General features: G+C 38.0%; 1 pseudogene; it reads right to left on the bottom strand.

Annotated features, from left to right (window-relative positions):
• Positions 1-2,334: 2,334 nt before the first annotated feature.
• The window catches only part of LOC104653908, a 47,194-nt pseudogene continuing 35,737 nt past the window's right edge, over positions 2,335-13,791 (bottom strand).

Below are 13,791 nucleotides of genomic sequence, written 5' to 3'. Positions count from 1 at the left end.
GTTAAAACCCAGAGACCACAGTAACTATGAAGAATTTTAAGTATAAAATACCCAATGAAAACCACCTCCAGTGTTACTCTGGCTAGCCACTAATAGCTCTAGGGTAGACAAAGAAACAAATTTCAGTCTATTTCAAGAAAGTGCAAGGCTGGGCGCGGTGGCTCACACCTGTAATCCCAGTACTTTGGAGGCCAAGGTGGGCGGATCACGAGGTCAGGAGATCGAGACCATCCTGGCTAACACGGTGAAACCCCATGCTCTACTAAAAATGCAAAAAATTAGCCAGGCGTGGTGGTGGGCGCCTGTAGTCCCAGCTACTCGGGAGGCTGAGGCAGGAGAATGATGTGAACCTGGGAGGTGGAGTTTGCAGTGAGCCGAGATCACGCCACTGCACTCTAGCCTGGGCGACTGAGCGATACTCCGTCTCAAAAAAAAAAAAAAAAAAGAAAGTGCAGAAGGTTCTAATAAGCAAATAAGCAGACTCTAACAGTAATGTGGGAAATATAGATATATATATACACACACACACGTTTATGTATAATATACATAATATATAGAATTATACAAAGTTGTGTTATAATTAGTGTATATTTGGACAGCAGAGTTAAAAATGTCTAAAATAGTTGCAAATAAGTAATCTGCCATCAGATATTCCAGGCTAAGTATATGGACTACAATGGCAAATAATTTGGGAAGAATGATAGAGTGAGATTGTATTCCTAGACTAGTTATTCATCAGCAGACAAAACCCAAAGCAGACCAATAAATTTGATTGTCCCACTTCTACATTTAAGCAGTTTGGGCTCAGAAAGTGATATCTTCATAACTGGCATTTTGACATGCTGAGAGGCCTTGCAAGCTGCCTCAGAATCAAGGTCCTACAGACTTGTCTCATTCTCCTGATAGAGAGGGACTCTCTCTGGAAATTTTCTTATCTGATCAAGAAAGATTCTTTCCAAAATAAATGCAGTTGCCTTAAATCCTCTCCCTAAGGATCTTATTGAATAATCAGGAAATATCAGCCACAGAAGAAAAGAGACTGGGAGTCATCGCTATGCCGGAAAGACTTTTCATCTGTTCTAAGGGAAGTTCCAAACGATTACCTGAGGAACTCTGTATAATAAGACAAGCTTTGTTTTTGTGCAGCTCTACCTCTCACCATGAAATTTGCTTTCCACCTCCCAGTTTCATGGATTTCTCTCCTACGAGGGGAATATTTAAACATCAAATATCTGGTTCCTCTTTGAGTTAATATTTTGTATGACCCCCCTATGCATATGGGTGCACATTAATAAACTTTGTATACCTTTCTATTGATCTTTTGTTAGCAAACCTTCAGAAAGTAAAAAATGTTTCCCTTTACCCCTACAAAGTCTGAAGTGAAATATTGGATCTGGCCTCTTTCTATGAAGATAGATATGTGAGACTATGAAAAGACTCAATCAGGACACCTATTACGTCTAGTACCTTCCTTAATATCTAGGTGAAACTGTCCTAGGCATACTTCCTTCTATCTTTTTCCCCTCTTTTTAAAGACAGGGATAGGGAAGGAGTGAGTTCATAAGGTCTTCCTCTAGGTATGCATTTTACCTTTTGTAGTGTCTGCCAATTTGAACAATTGTGTCTGTTATAGGTTGATGTTGATATAATAATTTTCTACTTCTTATGTATCATATTTTTCTATCTTTTTGCATGCCTAGCATTCTTTTAATGTCAGAAATTTGAAATTTTATGTCTTTGGGTGATGGATTTTTTATATTCCTATATATATTATTGTGGTTTGTTTTGGGATATAGTTATTTGGAAGATATTTGATCCTTTTGAGTTTACTTTTTAAAATCCATTACTAGCTATGTTACTACTTAGACAGAAAGCTTCTGATTAGTTTATTCAGTATCCCAAGGATTATAAAGTTTGCAGTTCTGGGTGATGGGCGCCATATGTGAGTATTGGATACTGTTCCCTCTGTCTTTCCTGGTGGCTCTTTCCAAGATCTCAGGTATTTTCTTTTATGCGCATGTTTATATTGCAACTGCTTTCAAATAGAAGGGACCTCGGGTCCTCCTTCTACAGCAAGTTTCTTCTTCAGAATTGAGCCAGGGCTGAAAAGGCAAAGACCCTTTTCTCAGGGAAGGTCATACTACCAGCCTCAGCAGGATTTCCTCCAAAAGTTATGCTCCTTTTGTTCAGCACTTGGCACTTAGGGAAAGGTGAACAACACTACCAGCCAGACTCATCAGGATTCCCACGCAGCCACTGCTTTAGTGCTTCTTTGTCTTCATCTGCTTTGGGGGAGCTGACCCTCCCAGGAAGGCAGATAGTGTAGAGGATACGCTAGCCATTTGACTGGGGTTCACTTCCTCCTTGTTGCCCCATATTTAACAATTCTTGGGTCAATTCTTCCTCCAGCTTCTCTAGTTCCTCCAACAGTTCACAATCACCCACATCTTCTCCAAAACCCACAGGTCAAGAAATGCATCTGAGATCTGCTGGACCACCTCCTGCTAGTCTGTGATGTCATCCATCCGTTCATCTACCTTGCCAGTGTCCAGGTCCTGGTAGGCCTTCTTTATGCCTCGGGCAGCTAACTACAAGGTACGAAGCATGTTTGCATTGGTAGTGGCATTCTCAACGGCTTCATGCTGAAACTCCAGGGGGGGATAATGTTCCATCAATTTGTGCCAGCTGCTGTTCCAATCTTTTCTTCCTCTGTAAAGCCCGCAGAGCAGCTTTCTTATTCTTGAAACCATGGTTCTTTGATAGTCTGTTCTCAGTGCTGCTAATAAACAATTCATGTTGAATCATCTGCTCCAGAAACTCCTTTTTCTTGATTACTATCTTCTCTATCTCCTTCAGTTTCTATATTGTTTCTTCAGGGGTTTCACTCCTCTTCTTCTCCTTCCTCAAGATTTGCTGGCACCACTCATGGCAAACTTGCCTCTCTAGCCTCTGCTTCTGCTCATCCTCTACAGTTCTGCCTCGTGTTGATCATTATTCTGTCAAATACTCAAGAAAGACCTTCTGCAGGTCTATGGACTTCTCTCTCTGAATATCACTAGAATAACCTCTCCATGCTCCTCTTTCTTTCTGTTACAAAGTCTATCCTCCTTGGTCTCCCTGGATTCCACTTCCATATTCTCAACTCAGAGAGTCTGCGTGACTCTTTTTAGATTCTGTTTTCTTGTGCTGTGTCCTGGAAACTCTCTTAAGACAATGCATTTGGACAATTTTAGGGCTCTCTCTTTTATTTCCTATATCTCAGGGAAGACTTTTCTTTGTTTTTTGATATATCTTGTTTTGAAGATTGTTGTTTCATATCATTTCCCCCCCATTTTGAGTTTACTTCACAAGGAAAGTTTATCCTACATCATCTTGGCCAGAAGCTTCCCTTATGCTTTACAGGTAGATATAATTTCCACTATTCCCTCCAGGATAGAATATTGATTGTGATTTACTATCTGACTGGCAATGAAGAGAGGCAGTTACACAGCTTCCATTTCTACAGCAGCTCTTATACAGGACAGTGACCAATTTTTGAGTTCCACCAAATTCTTTATAGTTCATTTTCAATATGCTTTTGTGTACATGGAAAAATAACTGCCAGTTAAGTTTGTGGATAGAGCAGACACACTGAGGCCTCAGCATGCATCAGAACTTCATTTATTATCTGTTTCCTTATGTTTTTTCCATTAGGGAGCCTAATGATAATTTTGGACCCTGAATAGAGTATCAGTCTAATTTCTGTGTCCAGTTATCCTCAAAATGTTTGTGTATTTCTGTTTCCAAGTATGCCCTTCCCTAAGTAAGTGACAATTGGATTATTGTGTTCTCAATGCTGCTCATAAGGATACACCCAAGACTGGGTAGTTTATAAAGGAGAGAGGTTTAATGGGCTCACAGTTCACATGGCTGGGGAGGCCTCACAATCATGGCAGAAGGCAAATGAAAAGCAAAGTCACATCTTACATGGCAGCAAGCAAGTGAGCTTGGACAGGGAAACTCCCATTTATAAAACCATCAGAGCTCATGAGTCTTATTCACTGCCTCAAGAACAGTATGGGGGAAACTGCCCCCATGATTCAATTATCTCCACCTGGTCCCACCCTTGAAACATGGGGGTTATGACAATTCAAGGTAAGATTTGGGTGGAGACACAGTCAAATCATATCAGCAATAGATCCATTTGGGGAAGTACTATGGGAATTATTGTAACATCATTCCCCCCAAATACTCTTTGTCTACTGTAGTCAATTGGTACTGGATCTGAAAAACTGTCCGTAAACAGAAATTAATTCAGAAATTCTGACTTATTTGTGTATGGTTGCCTTTAGCCCCTGAATAACTATATTTGACTTCTTTGATTCTATCCACCTCATCCCTACCTCAGGGTTTCTTAACCTCAGATATGTGGATATTATTGTTTGCATATTTCTTTCTTGTGGGAGCTACTCTGTGTATTTTGTGACGCTTAGCAGCAACTTTGGCCTCTACCATTCTGATGCCAGCAGCATCATTCTGCCAAATTGGCAGCCAACCACATTGCCAGACATTGTCCAATTTAGAAAACTTTTTCCTGATTGAGAACCACTTTCTAGGGACTTCAAGTATTTTTAAGAATCTTTATAGGCCTCTCAAATATTTATCAGATTATGTCAAATCTTCTTCAATTACCTCTCAAATAATCCTATTATGACCAGTCAGCCTTCTATCTACCACTTGTTTCCTGTTTCTCACAATCATCTTTATTGCCAATTATGCTCCAAATGTTTTAGTAGCATTTCTTACCATCAGTATGGGAATGTGGAAGATGGCCACTGAGTTTCTCAGGAATGAATGCGTACTTTTTATCAGCACTGGGGTAAAATGAGTATTCTCTAGTCCCTCCCATGGGATATATTCAACTGGTGAGTTTTCCAGTCTTATGTTGTTTATCCATACCAGCATTCCTATGTCCATTTTTTCCATTTTATGCCATATCAGTTTTGTCATTTCAATTTCACTTTGTTTGGGCATCACCTTTCTCAGACTTCCAAAAACAATATGTCAATTTCATTTCCTAGCACATTGCCAAGATGTTAAATCTGTATTATGAGAGAGCACTCTCTCATATCCACAAACTCTTCTTCTTTAAATTTTGTGTTCTCTTATCTTCTTCCCGCAATCCAGTCTCTTCAGTATCTAACCCTAATTCTAACAGTAAATGTTGGCTGAGCCCAGCAGCAAATTCTAGGTATAATCTCCTACGTATGGTACACCCTGCACTTTCTAGCTTGGTTATCTTGTAATTCAGTTTCAGTTATTGAACTTGCAGACTGAAGGGTGTTAGTTGGGTAAATTCTAACGGGGGTTTATAGTTTCTTGCAAGACAGCAACCTGTACATTGATTTCAAGCAAGAAAGGCACTCTAGCAATTAACAGAGAGTAGTGGGCCTTTAATATGGGCCTAGAGTCTTCACAAGTATCTAAACATTCAATAGTTTGAATTGCATTTACCTAGATAACCCTATAATATGCCTCTGAGTCCCACTTTTACCTAATCAGGACCCTGGTTTTAGTAAAGTAGGCATTCATTCCGAGTTTGAGAATTAAACCCTCTTGATAGTTTTGCTGCTACTATTATTCTTAAATCCTGGGCTTGATTCTGTGTTTTGTCTGCTCGCCAACTGCAGTAAAAGAGAATTTCAGTAGAAACAACCAAGGAGGCCCTCTAGTTTCCACTCTTAGCTTTTAATTGATGACTAACTACCCTGAGCCTTTTCTTTATCGAATACATCGTAAGTCCTAGTAAGAACCATTCAACTCCACTTTCCTAATGACAGTTACTTCCCCAGAATTTCTTGAACACCTGAAATATGCCCCCATTAGTGTATATGCCCAATATTACTTTTGCACAATGGAAAGCTTAATGATTACACTGCCAGAGCATGCAAGGCACTAACAGTGTTACACATTCTACCAGTGATGGAGTTTTTGTTGCTTGCAGTATGGTGGTTAATCTAGCTCTAAATTTGTGCTTTCAAGTAGGCTTTCTCAGTGATTTTTGGCATCACCTGTCTAAGGTAAATTTCTCTAAGAAAATTCTGAAGCTGAGATTTGCGGGGGAAAAAAAAAAAAGATTTAAGTAAGGAATGCTTCTGGGATCAACAACCGTAGGAGAATGAAAGAAGTAGGACAGAGCAGAAGGATGTTGAACCGTGATGAAGTCACCACAAATCCTTCAGATGGTTCTGTGGTGAATTCTGGCATGGAACACTCCTACAAAATTCTTTACTTAAAGCAAGGGAGGCAAGCCTTTTAATTCCTACATTGACCCATCAGTGGATGTAGGCTGCTTCTCATAAATGTGGTGTAACCCTCACCAAGTCAGCTTTCATTTGTAGAGTACAGTTACCAGAAAGGGACTTGGTTGACATTTTTATGCTGTCAACATCTCCAGAATCTTGGAGAATAAGCAACTCTGTCCAAAAGTGGAGAGTGGTATCTCTGTGTTACCCCACACTCATTATGTTGCTTATGAAGATGTGACTGTAGAAGATGTGACCAACAAATGAAGATGTGACTGTAGAACCTCCCTCACAGGCTTCAGTGAACTAGATGATTTTTTATTTTTTATTTTTTTATTTTTTTTGCAGGGGGAAGGGTGGCTTCTTGGCCTCTAGACAGATGACTTATTTCCTTAAGGACTCAGGATCAGCCCTGCTTAAAGACAAGGTGAATGACTCAAGAGTATTGCTAGTGAGATAATTGGCTGTCTTCCCTCTGCCCCCGATCCTGCTAGTTGTGTTATTGACTTCATTCCAGAGATTGCAATTAATCAGTGATGTTTCTTCTGATGGCTGGTATAAATAGTGACTTTCCTAAGTGGCAACTCGAGAACTTTTTATTCTGAAGTGACCCAAAAGGCAGTAATGTGAGCTTGAGAAATATAGCCTGTATTGTTGTGGCCCTGAGCATTTGCTACCATAAATAATACATGATACAGTCTTCCACATGGACTGTAAATTATTAAATTATGTGTGATACTTCTGAATTTAAATAGACCTACTAACTAGATGCAATAGACTTTGTACACATGCACACACACACCCCACTTCCCTGATAACAAGTAATGCCTGCAGTAGGAGACAGTGTGGTAGTAGATGAACTAAGATTTTTAAAATGTTCTATTTAATTTTGTGAAGAACTTTTTAAAAAGTGAAAGTTCATTTAAATGGAATATGTTACCATTAGTACTTTTACTGGCACTTCCTGTCTGTGCAGTGGAAATTATTGCCCATTTTCACATTCATATAGGGATCAGTATCTTAAACTAGACCTGGAAAACACGAGTTATATTACATGCCAATGTTTCATAGTAGCTCTGCCTTAGTGGGCCAGGTCATGCCTAATTACTGATTTTTTTTTTTTCCATTCTCGTTCTTTTGCCTCCATTAAACCCACACATTTTTTCATTATGCCTGCCCCTTTCTTCTCCCTTTTCTCAATACTCTATTTGCCCATTTGCCTTAATGGATTGATTAACAGGTAATAGTACACAATACATTTGTTATCACTGTGGTAATTTTATTTATTGTGTATAAAATATTCTTGGCAAATCCGAATTTTTTAATCTTGTGGGCTATACTCACCAAGTTCATTACTAAACACAAACCTTATGAAATTATAAAAAGTGAAAATGCAATAGCTGCCTTTTAATTTTTGCATTCTTTTACAAAACTGCTGAATTTTGATGAAAATTCAATATACTATACTTGTGAAACACTGTGGAATATTTTCTCACCTGAGAGATATTTGTATATTCTATTACCCTCATCCACTGAGGTAACAACAAGAAAATTATTTAGTTTCTCTAACATATACTTTCATATTTTTTACTTGATTGTCCCAAATTCCTGTACTCTTTCCTAGCAAATTGTACTACTCATTGTTTTATTCATATATTACACCTATGAGCATTTCACACCTTACTGATTCTTCCTTTGCTCAATTTCTCTTTACTCTTTCTTCCTAAAGAGAACTTGCTTAGTCTGTGGGAGTAATCCTTATGTCACCTCTTGCCAGATGGAAACCTAATTATCCTTTTCTCTGTGCTTTTACAGCAATTTTCTGGTATTTATCCAATATAACAGTCATTAACTTTTATTTTCTTAAATGTGTTCCTTTGCCTGTGTAACTTGAGAACAAAGAATAGGTCCTTCCGACACCACATTTGTCACAGTATTTTGTGAAATTTTTTGACCAATGACATTTTGGCTTCAATCAGGGATGGAAAGTAGATGGGAATGGAAAACCCCATTGGAATGATGCTTTTATTTAGAGAGGTGCATTGTATACCAGAGGGCATGGTATACTGGAGTGGTAGAGCAAATGAGAACGCCCTGGACTTGGGATCAGGAGAAGTTGCTTGCAATGGTTTCCCTAATATTCTCACATTGTATACTTCTAGGTTTGCTACTTGAGTCCTCTGACCCTCATTTTCTTTATCTGCTGAGCATGTCATCTTTATGCTTTATAAATTTATGACTTAGATGTAGCAATTATAAAGTGAAAGCCACAAGTAAAGTGCATGAGAAGAAACTATGTAATGGTTTAGAGCACAGTCTTTAGAGACATAACTACGTTTATATCCATTCTCTTTCACGCATCTTAGGCAATGACTTTAGTCACTTCCTTCCCACCCCAGGTGTTGGGATAGTCCACTGGAGCCAACCTGGTCGTGAGAAAGAGCTTGGAATCTAAGTCTGTAAGGGTTGGCCTGGCATAGGGGTGGGTCCAAAGTCAGGAGGATTGAGATCAGTTCTGGTGGTCGGGCAGGCTTGGAGGCTCTGTGGATACCAGTCTGAAGTCTGGGGTGTGGCATAGGCCCAGTGTTGGGATATGAGGCAAAGCCTGGTGCTCAATTTCCTCTCCATCCCCAAGCAGAGAATATCTTCTCTCTGAGCTGTGCCACTTGGAGTTTGGGGAGGGTAACAAGGATAATGTTGAAAGTGTTCTTCCTATACTTCTCTATGCATCTTCTCTTATTTCTGTGCTACACCCAAGTGCTGTAATCTCACACTTCTTGGGAAGATATTTTCCTGTGTGGAGAGTAGTTGTTCAAGATGATGTGGCCTTTTTGAGTGGGGGCAAAATGAGTACTGGAGATCCTCTTCTACAATCTTGCTCTTTAAATGACTTTGAGCATTTTTATTAGCTCTACAGAATTCTAGTTTTTCTCGGTATAGGGATAATATGCTCATCACAGATAGTTCTAAGTATTAAATAAGACAATACGAGCACTTACTGAAGTGCTAGTATATAGTAGTGCTCAAGAAATGACAGTGGTAGTTGAAGCAGGTAGTACTGGTGGGCTGTAATTTCAGATGACATTTGGCTTAAGGTAAATAATACAGGGAGGCCAGCAAGTGACAAGAAGCACCTTATTTATATTAGTTCATATATGAAGTATCCACATTGCAGTCATAGTCATGTTTATGTAAAAAACCTCTTTTTGCCTTTATCTTTTAATTAAAAATAAAATTTTATTAAATGAAGGCATGTAAAGCAAAACTAACATCCTTAAAGCATATTTTTAAAACAAAATTTTAAAATGGTAATTAGGTACATTTTCAGAAATCATGAAGTATTATCAAACTTCCTCAAATTATCTGTTTTAATTTAGAGAGTGAAACCAGAGGCTCATCTCACTTATCATTTGACTTCATATAAACATTCCAAGGTTTCATTTCTAATGTGTTCTTCATAAATGAGGCCTCTCTACTATCAGTGATTGATCTCAAAGCAGAGAGACAGGAGAATGGTAGAAAATTGCAGTGCCTATCTTATGTGGCCTCCTGTTAGAGTTGCCCTTAAGTTTTCTTGTATTTTGAACTAACATCAAAAACAGAAAGATGGGCATTATATTTGAATTTGCTTCAGCATCAACCTCATAAATCCTGCACTTCTCTTTGCCCAGTAAGAAAACAAAGACTATACATTGGAGAAATAGGTTGGTGAAAATCTTTGTAGAAAGTAGTTTACCTTATAAGTTAGAGCCAAGGATCTTGACACATCTTTTTCTTAATTTCTTGTTGTACTTAATGTGATAAACCAAGAACCTATGCTGATACTGTTGACATTTTATAACTTGCCACCATGTTCATAACCACTCAGAGAAATTAACAAAAAATAAAACCAATGTACCTTATACACTAAGGAATACCAAATTACAGATTCCTATTCAGATTATAAAAGGGGGGAATAGCTAGAAGTCAGTGGATCAATACAGGGCAATTTAAGGCAGAATACCACCCCAGTGAAAGAGATGATTTGGGGCAAGATGTGTTTTTCAATAATTCTTAATTAGATGCTCTGTAGGTAACTACATTTTTACTTATAATTGCTTTCTTTTTCTTTTTTTGAAAGAGAATCTCACTCTGTTGCCCACAGCTGGGGTGCAGTGGTGCAATCATAGCTCACCACAGCCTCAAACTCCTGAGCTCAAGTGAACCCTTCCTGAATAACTGGGACTATAGGCATGTGCCACAACATTGGCTATTTTTTTTTTTGTAAAGACTGTGTCTCACTGTATTGCCTAGACTGGTCTCAAAATCCTGGACCCAAGTGATCCTCACATCTGGCACTTCCAAACTGCTGGGATTATACACGAAAGCCATGGTGCTTGGCCTATGGAATTTTTTCATATGATGCTATCAGAGCAAGAATGTAACAAAAACACCATTACTTTCCTAGGTAGAAAAATTTTAGTATAAATGATTGTGAGTTGCCAACATAGGCTGGTGCATGTGCCATATCACCAGTTTCACCAGATGGTACATAGCTAAGCCTATATAATAAGGTGGTGTAATATCATATGTGGCCCTGGATATGTTTAGATGACCACGTGGGAGCTACAGTTGTATTTTAGCCTCCAAGATATTCTTAAATTTTAATTTTTCTCAGACTTCTTAAGGAAGAATCATGCCAATTTACCTATAACTTCACAAATTACAGGTACTCTTTGGACATATTCATGAAACAGACCTTATATAAATCTGTATTTCCATAATGATATATTAGAAAATAAATTGAGTGTTTTCTACTGGGTTATGCATTTTGATTTTAACTGAAGTAGCAGAGGGAAATCTGAGATGGCATTAAAAAGCTTAGGGACATTAGTAGGTTGGAATGACAATAAAATGCTTAAAAATAATAGTATATTTACCATCTTCTTTTCTTAATTCACCTTCTGCCCTTGGCCTAGGCTGTTATAAATACAGCATCCACTGAAGCTGAAGTAATACTTTATAACTCCTGTTTTGTCATGATTGAGGGAAAGGCTGAACACATAAATGATAGTACCAAGTATACATTAGATGCCTTGCATTGTCATTTAAATAAAATTTGAACTGAATTTTGCTAAATTATTTTTCCTTTCATTTGCAAAGCTGGAGACAATCACTTGGAATTATTTGCTGTTTTTGGCATAGTATTGGCTTCTTAATCCTGATTGCCTACACTTCGCTTCTAAAACAGAGGTTGGGTGAACTGGATCTTTTCTGTCTTCAGTTTTTCTCTTCTTTTTTTGGTCTGCACACACAATTATGTTCAACAAGAATTTTGGACAGTTTAAAAACGTGAATACACAGGAAATGTTAACTCTGCAGACCCGGGTTGCTCAAACTGCATATCCCAAAAAAGGCCTGTTTTCAGAGCTGGCTTTTGACTAACTCCTGGAAACTGAGCCCCTGAAATTTTTTATTCGATGAGTGCTTTTGCAAGCCTAAGGCTTTGAACCACAGTATCTAGTATTTCCAATAGTTTTTACTAACAATATGACACATGGTGAGCACCTGCTTTTTCTTTGGTGTTCCTGAGCTTGAGTAACTGAGGTCAGTTTCACTGGTGCTGCATGCCTACAGGGCTGACCCTCAGTAAAAATCCTGGACATCTAGACTAGGGAGAGCTTCCCAGGTTGAAAACATTTTCCATGTGTTGTCACACATTATTGCTGGGAGAATTAAATGTGATCTATGTGACTCCACTGGAAGGGGACACTTACAACTGGTTTCCTGCAGACTTTGCCGCACACACTTTTTCCCTTTGTTCATTTTCATCTGCATTCTTTTCCTCTCATAGGCAGTAAACACAAGTATAACACTTCTAGGGTATCATCTAACCTGAGAGTGGTCTTTGGGACCCCTGACACAGTGGGCTATTCTCCAGTTTCAGCTGTAGCAGTGCAAACATAATTTGGGCATCACAGGCTATCAGTTGTAGATTTCTAGTCTTTTATGCCACCTGTTCCTCTTTTTGTCCTCTTATCATTAATCAGATAAGCCTCATCTCAGCTCCTTATTTTTTCCATTATTCTGTTCTATTCTATTCTATTCCATTCCATTCCATTCCATTCCATTCCATTCCATTCCATTCCATACCACACCACACCACTCCTCTCCTCTCCTTTCTCTCCTTTCTCTCCTTTCCTCTTATCTCCTCTCCTCTCCTCTAGTGAAATCAATGAAGGCTACAAAAATAATTGTGAGAAGAAAATATTGGAATCAGTGAAATACCCCAAATTGGTCATTGTTAGTAATTTCCACTTTTGTCCCTCAATTCATACTTGCCATTCTCTCTTTTGGCTCTCTCTCCCCACCAAATCAAACTGAAATCCCTTTGCCTGGCTTCAAGACAGCAAAAATCTAGTTTTCCATCATCTGGTCTATTTTATTTAACACTATTTTGCAATTATAACTTATTCTTTTGTATAAGCTTAGTTTGTCCACTTTACTATTCCCACACTATATTCATTTATTAGCTCAATTATACACTCAGCTACTCTCTTAATAAAAACTCATTTATTTAGTAAATTGGGTGCACCATACACAGAGTTAGACTGTATTATAAATATACAAATAAAAACACAGATATCTTGCTTGTATGGAGTTTACAGACATTTGATAAATGTACAAATAATTAACTCCTTATAATTCTGAGAATGTTTTAATGGAGAAGCATACCTTTGCTTAAATCTCCTCATCTACACTTGTATTATTTCTTTTCCTATTATGCAACATCCTCCTACCTACAACAATGGAATAACTATAAATAGATGTGACATTTGAAATTATTCTAAGAAATACTAGAAAATTTATATACTTTGGCAGTATAATTTAGAATGAGTTCTCATATATCCATCAAAGTGGGAGATAAAGGAAATCTCTTTTAAAGAGACACAAATCTTTTCAGGCATCTTCTGCACTGTGAGATATCGCTTCCCAATTTTTTCCCCTATCACATTAAATAGAACCTAGACAATACCCCTCACCCAATGGCCCTCTTTGAAATAAGAATATGAGCCACAATTTTTTGCTCCATATGTGTTAAGAAAATGAAGATGTGCTTTATAATTTTTTTTTACCACAGATTTTGAAACAAAGTAGGATCTTATTGTTCGTGTGTGTCTCTACTTTTTGTTCTTTTTTGTTTTTATTTTCTGAACATTTACTGTTTTGCTGCTTGTCATATTGTTAGTACTTATACTTAATGACATTTTACTTGCTGTCTAAGGTCAGTAGTATTGTATGTGTAAAATTCAACAACTCAAACTCTGCTATAAACACACATGTATACATATGTATACATACACACTCACACACTGATAACATATGTTTAAACAGTTATTTCTCATCTAGCTATAAGAGGACCAATGGAACTAGTTCATCATATCCCTTATTTGCTCCCCAAATACTTCCAGAAATTAGGAAGTTGGCTAGCCCTTAGTATTTTGGCAATCTCTCTGTGTAGTCTAAT

Source organism: Rhinopithecus roxellana, chromosome 17, assembly GCF_007565055.1.
Source record: "Rhinopithecus roxellana isolate Shanxi Qingling chromosome 17, ASM756505v1, whole genome shotgun sequence".
Lineage (NCBI taxonomy): Eukaryota > Metazoa > Chordata > Mammalia > Primates > Cercopithecidae > Rhinopithecus > Rhinopithecus roxellana.
Note: the sequence above shows the minus strand (reverse complement) of the source record. Positions and strands in the feature narration are given on the sequence as shown.